Source organism: Hemitrygon akajei, unplaced genomic scaffold (genome assembly GCF_048418815.1).
Source record: "Hemitrygon akajei unplaced genomic scaffold, sHemAka1.3 Scf000071, whole genome shotgun sequence".
NCBI classification, from domain to species: Eukaryota; Metazoa; Chordata; class Chondrichthyes; order Myliobatiformes; family Dasyatidae; genus Hemitrygon; species Hemitrygon akajei.
Genome location: NW_027331957.1, coordinates 2080879 through 2090958, shown reverse-complemented (window position 1 = coordinate 2090958; position 10080 = coordinate 2080879).

Sequence of the window (10080 nt, the reverse complement as noted above, 5' to 3'; positions counted from 1 at the left end):
TGTATTTGTTGCTCCCGGTGTCGCCTCCTGTATATCGGTGAGACCCGACGTTCACTGAGAGACTGCTTTACCGAGCACATACGCTCCATCCATTAGAAAAAGCGGGACCTCCCAGTAGCCACCCAGTTAAATTCTAGAAACTTTCTACTTACCATTCGCAATCTGACATGTATATCCATGTCCTCCTCTACTCTCCGGACGAAACCACAGTCATTTTGGTGAACCACCACCTTATATTCCATCTGGGGCGCCTCCAACCTGATGGCATGAATGTCGATATCTCGGAATTCAAGAAATGAGCCCCCCCCCCACCACCATTCCCCATTCCAATTTCCCTCTCTAACCTATCTCCACACCTGTCCCTCACATCTCTCTGGTTCCCCTCCCCCTTTTCTTTATTCTATAGCCTTCTGTCCTCTGCTACTAGATTCCCCTTCTCCACCCTGCATGACTTTCACCAATCAAATTCCCAGCTCTTTACCTCACCCCTGCCCCCATCCCAGTTTCACTTATCCCCTTTATTTCTTCCTTCACATCCCCCAGATTCTTTATAAGTTTTTTAAGTTTTATAAGTTTATAAGGTGAAACAACCTTCGGCCTGCCAAACTGGAAAATCACGGTTGTGTGGATGCTGTGTAATGTTACAAACACACAACGCAAAATATCAGACAGTACACTATAGGCAATTAAAGGATTGAACTTTATAAATCTTAATCTGAATATAGATTTAGGCCCAATTCAAGTCAAAAGTTAACGTTGGAGCTCACTCTGTAGTCATCCTTCCACCTTTGGTCTCCTCCGAACGTCGCCAACATTTAAACCTTCAGATCCCAGTCCATTCCGTCCGTTGGTCTACCAGCTCTGTCCACAGGCGTCTTCCCTCTTCATCTCTTCTCGGCAAAAGACTGCGAATAAAACATCTTTCCAGACTCACAAGACACTGCAACAATCTCTTATTGGTTAACCTTAATCCTGTTATCTCCAACCATAACCCAAACATTGCTGCTACAGAGAAACCGTTACCTCAGAATTGAACATTACAAGTAAGCCATTGCTATAGCAGTGAAACCTTACAGCGCGTTACACAAGTGATCTGTTGATGGTAATTGTTTAGTTTTGTTTTCAGACTGCTCTGGTTAAAATCCACCCAAACTATGGTGAATGCGTTCGGGTGCGCTGTTTCCTGCATGGTAATCCTATTGCTCAGATCATCTAAAGCCTAATTGACATTGGACTGAGGTGGAATGTATACTGCCTCCAAAACGAACCTGGAAATCTCCCGCGGTAGGTAGAAAGGTTGACACTTAACTGTCGGATATTCCAGGTTTGTTGAGCAGAATTGGCTCAGCACTAATACATTTGTGCACCAAGAAGAGTTGATCATGAGGCATACTTCACCACCTCTGCTTTTGAGAGACTCTATAGATCTATCCTGACGGTATATAGTACATCCGTTGATCTGCATCTCTGCTTCCGGGACTGGAGGTGTAAAACAAGATTCTGAGAAATAAAGTACACACGCGGTCCTAATGTCCCTCTGATTGATCACTCCAGCTCTGAGATCATCGATTTTGTTTACTAGGGACTGCACGTTTGGAAGCAAAATAGTCGGTGCTGAGAGTTTAAAACCCTTTTTCCTTAAACGCACTTGCATCCCTGATCTGTGGCCAGGTTTCCTGTGTGGAGTCCGACGAGGACGAATCCGTCTCAGATCGGCAATGTTAAGCAGCGATAGTTTTCGCATATCGTTTAAATATCTTGACTGTACCGACCTTGGAAGCAGTTGTGCTTTTTAGCTATATCAGACTAAAATGAAAATATTTAATCTTATTTATTGATAGTTCTGCTGCTAGACGTGTCGCCGCGAGCCGCCTCATTCTTAACAGTCATTTATTCTGCGTTTTTCCATTCTTAAAGAATGAAGTGTCCCTTGTAAACTTCCAATCCTCAGGGAACACGCACCTATCAAACTACTCTTGAATACCTATGATCAATGCATCCCCTTTCTCTTCAGCAAACTGTCTGAAGACTCTGGGACGTAGCAATGTGCCCCAGGTGCCTAATACACCTAAGGAGCGGTGAGTTTGCTTAGCAATGTAATTGCAATGATGCTTAGTCTTTATTCCCTGGCACTCAAGGACCTCTGGCTCACTGATAGCATTTTTAACATTGAAGGCAGATGCAAAGTATCCATATATTGCTTCCGCCATTTCTTTGTCACCCATTACTACCAGACCAGCATTATTTACCAGTGGTCCAATATCAATTCTCACATCCCTTTCACTGTTTAAATAATTGAAAAAAATGTATCCTGCTTTATATTCATGGCTCGACTGCCCTCACATTTAATCTTCTCCTTTCTTATAGCTTTTTGTTCGTTGCCTTTTGTTGGGTTTTAATACTAGATGTCGGGTGTCGGGCTGCACATACATTTCAGCGCGTTGATGGGTTTGGGATGCACGAATTTCGTAGTGCGTGCCGATTCACGGGTGTCGGAAGATGTGAGGTTTTGACGAACCTCGGGATTACTTCATATTTAGATACTTTATAATGAATGCATTTTGAACTTTGAATTTTGTGCTTGCTGATTTTCCTTTGGAATCAGCCATTATGTGATCCGCTTGAAATAATTTTTGTTCAGTGATATACTGATATGCACGTCGCGTTGTCAGCGGATGTGGATGTGTGCCAGGATTTTGCGGTGGACACAGATTCGCGGTGCCTGACCACACTCAGAGCAGTTGGGCCTAGAGGAATCGGAAGAACAGTTGGATCTGAAAACAAGTTCATAAGTACTTGAAAATAGCAACTCAGATAGATAGGATCAAAAAGAGATCTTTTGACCCACTGGCCTTCATAAATTAAATCATTTAGCACAGGAGATAGGATGTTACGTTATAGTTGTTTAAGGCTTTGATGGGGCCGAATGTAAAGCTTCGTGTGCAGTTTCTGTGATATGCCTGCAGGGAAAATATTAATGAAATTGAAACAGTGCAGACAATATTGACGATTCTTTTGCTGGGACTTGAGGAACTGAGTTGCATTGAAAGATTGAAGAGCTTATGATTTTATTCCCTGGAAAGTAGGGAAATTAAGGTAGATTTCATGGAGGTATAGTGAATTATAACTGCTATAGACAGTGTAATTGCCGGCAGGGTTTTGTACCTGAGGTTGGAATGGGACTATAAATTGCAGCTTAAGGGTGAAAGCTGCATTTTCTTCACACGAAGGATGTTGCGGATGTGGGTAGACGTGTCAACGGAAGTGGTTATGTGGCTTTGATTGAATTACACAGAAGTCTGGATAAGTACATTGACGGCAGGTGAATTGAGAGGTATGGTGATGGTGCGGTATGGGATTTGGGAGAATAACAATTCGGCACTGACTAAATGAGCAGAAGTGATTGTTTCTGTTTGTAGTGATTCGTGACTCCAAATAAAGTGTAGATGACTTTTAAACGGTTGGGTCATTTTTAGAGGAATAGAAGTGTATAGTTACTGGACATCCATAGTCAAAAAAGGGACGACCAGGGCAAGGGATTTTAAGATTGTTAAACTGCTATGAGAATGTGAAGTTCGCGGAGGTAGGCTGGATGAGAGCGAAACAAGGAGGGTGAAAGTGATTCGAGGTATACGGGCACGTGCTAAGTCGGGCAGGGGTAGGTAGAGACCCAATGGATATGAAAGTATTTAATCGTCACCACAAATAGACATCAAGAGTTTATTCTCTTCAGTAGAATGGTAACAGTTTTTGATTTAATATATATTCACAACCTACAATGACATAATTTACTTCAATACTCTATGCCTGTCAAGGGGTTCATTTGTAGTACATATTTACAGTGGAAGGACAGGTAACTGACAAATCACATTAGTAGGTTCAGGCAACATTGTTGGGACGATCGAACTCACACCAATGGTCCAAAAATAATTCACTAAATTAATGCCTGTTTGACGCCATGCAGACTGAACTTGTTTGACGTAAATGGTTTGCAAATAACTAAAAATAATCCTTATTGTAACATCTGTTGAAATCTGTCCCTGTGGAGTCGCCAAATCGTTTTAAAAACCCCATGCATGTACTGTCTCAGCATTTCATTTCAAGAGATTGCATGTACCACAGAGGGACAAATCACTGAACAAAGAACATTTCTTCAATGTTGGATAAGTATAAGAGTGCGGACAAAATATTCTACGTGTTCATTGCCGTCCTTGGAGTTCCTGGTGAGTGAGCTGAACACTTCATGTTTGGCAGTTTTGTGTATTAATCGGTATAAATCTGCTTATGATCATTTTACAGGCTTTCACTTTGAAGATCATTGAACAAATATCGGTCAAATATATTGACCCTGTCAGTTCAATATTTTAGTTTTTAGTACTTCATGACAAACAACAGGCAATATCTGTCTTTGCTCTAATTCAACTGATCGACCCGAACCTTGTTCTTGCCTTTCATGTCGCCTTGTCTAAGTTGTCCCACTGCTGGAGACAGGCAGGTCTCCGGGAATGAGTGACTTTGAGGGTTTTGATGTGACTTTCTCCAGATTTGTTCCAGCGTCAGGGACCGGTAGCTCTCTGAGAACGTGAGATTGAGAGGCTTTGAATGATACCTTGTCCACAATTGTCCGAATGCTACTGAGAGGCAGATCTCTGGGAATGAGTGACATTGATGGTTTTGATGTGACTTTCTCCAGATTTGTTCCAGCGTCAGGGACCAGTAGCTTTCTGGGAACGTGAGATTAAGAGGCTTTGAATGATACCTTGTCCACAATTGTCCGAGTGCTACTGAGAGGCAGATCTCTGGGAATGAGTGACATTGATGGTTTTGATGTGACTTTCTCCAGATTTGTTCCAGCGTCAGGGACCGGTAGCTCTCTGGGAACGTGAGATTGAGAGGCTTTGAATCATACTTTCTCCACAATTGTCCGAGTGCTGCTGAGAGGCAGATGTCTGGAAGGTGAGAGTGGAGGATCACAGTGGGACTCTCTGTAGATTTGTTCCATTGCTGGGGAAAGGCAGCTCTATAGGACGGTTATACAGAAAGTGTTTTTAATGCGACTTTGTCCAGGTTTGTAGCAGTGCCGGTAAGAGACGCCTCTCTGCTAAGTTGAGACGGGGACGAAATTACATTGTGAAATTTATTGTTTATGAGGAATTTACCAGAGTGAACTCTTCCATATTTGACTGTGGTCGGTCATAGCGAAATACCACTGCCTATTTTTTAAATAATTTAGACTGCTCACCTGAACCCTTGGTAGCTGCCGTGTGTTGTCGAATTGAGGGACGATGTAAAATTGATCCATTAACGGAGCCGCCCAGTCTCTGGTTGCTATATTGTTCCTGATTACTCTCTGAATCCGCCGCAAAAATGGCGAACCGCTTCATCCTGAAGAAGGGTCTAGTTCCGAAACGAGAGTTTGTTCAATGCCACGAATCCCGCCGGACCGGCTGACTTCCTCCAGTGTCTTGTGTCTGCTGCTCCGCTCTGTATCTCCTCTCGGCCTCATCAGAAGCCGAGTTTCCGGAGGCCTGGACAGACGCGTTTAGATCAGTGAAACCGGCCCCATCAGTGACGGGAATCGACATAGCCTGAGATGGTTGATGATCATGCAGTTCGTTTCTTTTTATCGCCGACGATTGCCCAGACATCGTCTTATCTCCGCACTGAGGAGGGTAGATCAGAGTGGGTGTGGCCCGTGACTGATGTTACTTATCTGCTGCTTATTCTAGCACTCCCGATCCCGTGTTGATTCCCGGAGAATGTGTAGTAATGCGCAGTGCCTGTTTTATTTTACCTCTCTGTCTTACTTTATTTCTCCGTCTCTCTAGTGAATTTAGTCGCGATTGTGATCCTATCCAGGGGTAAGTGCGGCCTCTCTACCTGCACCACTCGGTACCTAGTTGCCATGGCAGCGGCAGATCTACTGAATATCGTCACCGGGGTCATTTTGTATCAAATCGGTTATTACTACTTCCCCGTGAGTTTTTTGGACATCACCCCTGTGTGCAGTATTATTAATGTACTGATGTTCACAGCCACAGACTGTTCTGTCTGGTTCACCGTCACTTTCACTGTTGATCGTTTTGTTACTATTTGCTGTCAGAATCTGAAAACAAAATATTCCACTGGGAAAACTGCGGCTGTGGTTCTAACAACAACCGGCGTACTTTCTTGTTTGAAAAACCTTCCACGCTACTTTACACGGGAACCCAAAGTGATCATCGACCAGATACCATGGTTCTGTCAACTAATGGACAAGTATTTCACAGACCCCTGGTGGGAGGGATATGATTGGCTTGATACGGTTTTAACTCCGTTTCTCCCTTTCGCTGTGATCCTTCTGCTCAACGCTCTGACAGTCAGGAATATTTTGGTGGCCAGTCGTGTCCGTAAGGGTCTGCTGGCTCAGGGCAAGGGAGAGAACCGCAGTGACCCAGAGATGGAGAACAGGAGGAGGTCTGTGATCTTACTCTTCACTCTCTCCGGCAGCTTCATCCTCCTCTGGACGACGTATATTATAAACGTCATATATTATCAGGTCTCGGGAACGGGATTCGATTTTAGCGATTCCGAATGGATTTTTCATTACATCGGGTATTTGTTGAGGGATTTTAGCTGCTGCACGAACACATTTATATATGCGGTGACACAGTCGAAATTCAGGGAGCAGGCGATGAGCGCGTTGAAATATCCGGTCACCTCGGTGTTCAAGTTCATTTATAAAGCTGCATCCTGAGCAAAAGCCAGAAGCTCCAGTTCGGACTCCATCTATTAGGTGTCATTCTTGGGTGGAATGTCCTGCCGAAAGGCAGCTTCGGGGCACTGGGATAGTGTGTCGGGGGGATTCGAGGCAAGGCACCGTATTGGAGACCCAGTGCCGCATTGACCCCGACAGACTTCAGTCAACTAACTGCTCAGAAATGCCACTCACCCATTGGTCACTCATCAGTCTATCTAATCTCATTCTTGACCAATGACCTTAGAATCCCACTAGCTGCCGGCTAGTCTGGCGCTAGTTGTCTAATAAATATCAAATCATACCAGTTTCCGTCTCCACCTTCGATGATAGTCTGAGTCTGGCTGTGCTGGTTGGCAGTCCAGCTTAAAAGGACGTTCCCGACACCAAACGGACTGGGCTGATGTTCAGAGAAATAAAATACTTACTATATTTTCCAAATAAGCCAATGTTACCCAAAAAACGTCCCATAGGTTGTATGTAATGAAATGAAATACTGTGAATTAAATTGAAATCACTGCAATAAGTTACTACTTGTTTTCACATTCAAGCTATCAACCCTCAAGGATTTTAATGAAGGCTGCATTTGACTTCTTTTAACCGTATATGCTTCACACCGTAATAGTGCTGTTCACGGTTTCATAATAACAAAACGCACGCAACTCATAATATTTTTCCAACAAGACAGTACTGTATATAATAGATAGATTCAGCCATCGATGTTATGTCTATGTAATTCATTTCCCTCCTGTATTACCAGCTTCCACAATCCCAGCAGTTTAATCCAGTGGATAAAGTTGTCTCCCCTTGTGCCCATTATCACACGCTCTAGTCATAAGCCATTAAGTCTTGACACTACCGATCCCTTAGCTTCAGATTTACTCCATGGATGATCTATTACCATAGTTGAACTTTTATGAGTTTTAACATCCGACCGGTCAACTCGCCCCTACACTTCAAAACCTCTATACGTAGGTACCCAGTAGAAAGTGACATGGGAAGGGAGCTCCCAAACCACCGGGCCGCGGACCGGCAACGGGCAGCAAAGCATGCGCTACCTGCCGGCGAGAAAACGATATGATTTGGCGAGACGAAACGAGATGAGTCAGCTGCACCATTTCTCATTCCGTGTCACGCACTGTTGAACTTGTAATAAACGACCAGATCATACCAAATAACACATAAAACCTAAAATAACACTAACATATAGTAAAAGCAGGAATTATATGATAAATACACGGCCTTTATAAAGTAGGAATAATGTCGGTACAGTGTAGTTTCAATTAACAGAATCCGGAAAATTAAGCAAAAACTGATTTGTCGACGCATATGCACGCCATATATGCACACGTCACGCATGCGCACACAGGTGCCCGCATAAGGCCTCTTGGTCATGGCCGTCTTTCTCGAGGTAAACACAAGTGTCACATATTTGACTGATACTTTTGTCCCTTATTTGGGAGTGAGAAAGTTGGAAACCCTACTTAAACACCCCCAACCCCCTCCCCCCGTCGGCCGGTACGCAAGAATATTGTCAATATTAAACCGGTCTATGGTGCAAGAAACGTTGGGGACCCCTGATGTAAATCAATATTTGATGAATTTCTAACAGTAAATCTGACCTCCTGCTAGAATGACCTTTTTGAAGACTCATCAAAATCGAAAAAGAATCTGATCATTTTACAACTTTACAAGAACAAAATACTTCCACCCACGCTAAGCCTAAAATTATGGCAGCCATTCCTGCTGATTGATTAGTTGCTTTGTCAGCGTCACCTGTAATTTACTCATAGAAAACAGCCGCACGTACATTCCTATCTAAAGTATCTTTCGATCCAGCTGTAAAATGGTGAACATATCATAATAATTTTCCTTAATATACCGAGGAACCAGCAGGCTCTCAGGCATACAACTCTATTAAATCGTGTAACCTAAACGCAATTAACGGAGTTGGAAATAAAGATTGCGTTACCGCGAAAGTGAACTGGAACAGACGGCAAAATTAAACAAACCTATATTTTCAGCACGATAAGAGCGCAGCCACAAAACTAAAACAAATTCTTTAAGTGATGTTCCCAACGTCCTGCACACCTTTAAAAGGGGAATCATTTCTTTGCGCACGAAATTTTATCCAACATCCTATAATCTATTACAACCTCCGGAATTGTCAGGGTAATTGTTCCAACTCAAACATTAAAGCAGAAACATGAAGCGACCTTACGGCACCACCTTATAATTGTAACCCCCTGGGTCGCCTCAGGCTCGCTTAGCTCGTTCTCGTCTAGGGGGAACAGCCTTCGGCCCCGCCAATCTGGGTAATCAGCTAGTCTGGATGCTGTGTGATGTCCCCGCCTCGCCCAAAAACTGATCAAAGTCCAAACCACTTCTGCACAACCGTTGGAGCTCAATTACTGAAGTCTTCTGGCCACCATTCGATCCCCTCCGAACTGCTCGACTCGCAGCTCAGGACCACCCGAAGTGGTCAACCAAGCACATCTATCTTCGTCTCCTCTCCTCGGGGTACCTCCTGGCCTCGGACGCCCGCTTGGGGTCCGTTCCTCGCCCAGTTTACAGCGTCGCGTCCTCTCTCTCTCACCCCCTCGCGCCGATCTCCCCAAAATCCCGCCAACAATAGCTTACAGACTCAGAAGAAAGAACAACATTAATCCCAATTGGTTAACAAAGGAATACAATTTTCGTTATCAGTAAATTTTAACCCAAACAAGCTTCCAGCACTCTCTCCAATAAAGAAGCATTCCTACTTTATACAAACAAAGAAGCCATTTTGATTAACATAAGCAGTAACAAAGATAAATAAGAAACCCTCCTTTACACTCTCCCCCCACCAAATAAGTCATGTCCTCATGACTATTAAATAACTCGCCACCTTTCCTGCCAACACACCGTAACCGAAGCACAAACAGTGACATCTCCTACCCACACAGTAAACCGGACGCCCTGTTCCTCTGGAGCTACATAGGCCAACTATCAGGGAGTTCCCCAACCCTTCTGAGACCTCCCTACACCCTTACCTAAACTCTTCAGGCTCGGACACAACTGGGGATACCTCGGGCCCGCTACCAACTCCTCTCTCAACCTCTCACTCATGCCCCCACTGCACACAGCTAACCCGCCCCACTACACCTGACTCAGTGGGAGAAGGGCCAAAGGTCTCTTCCTCAATCGAGGGAAAGTCATCAAAAGGCAGCATGTACCACACATCCAGCACATCATCCTTCGAATCCGTATTCTTCCTCATTTCTGCGATCGGCAGCTGCTGTCTGATCTTCTCCAAACCGAGACACGTGGCCTGCACTGCTCCTGCGGTCTCTTCATCCTCCTGC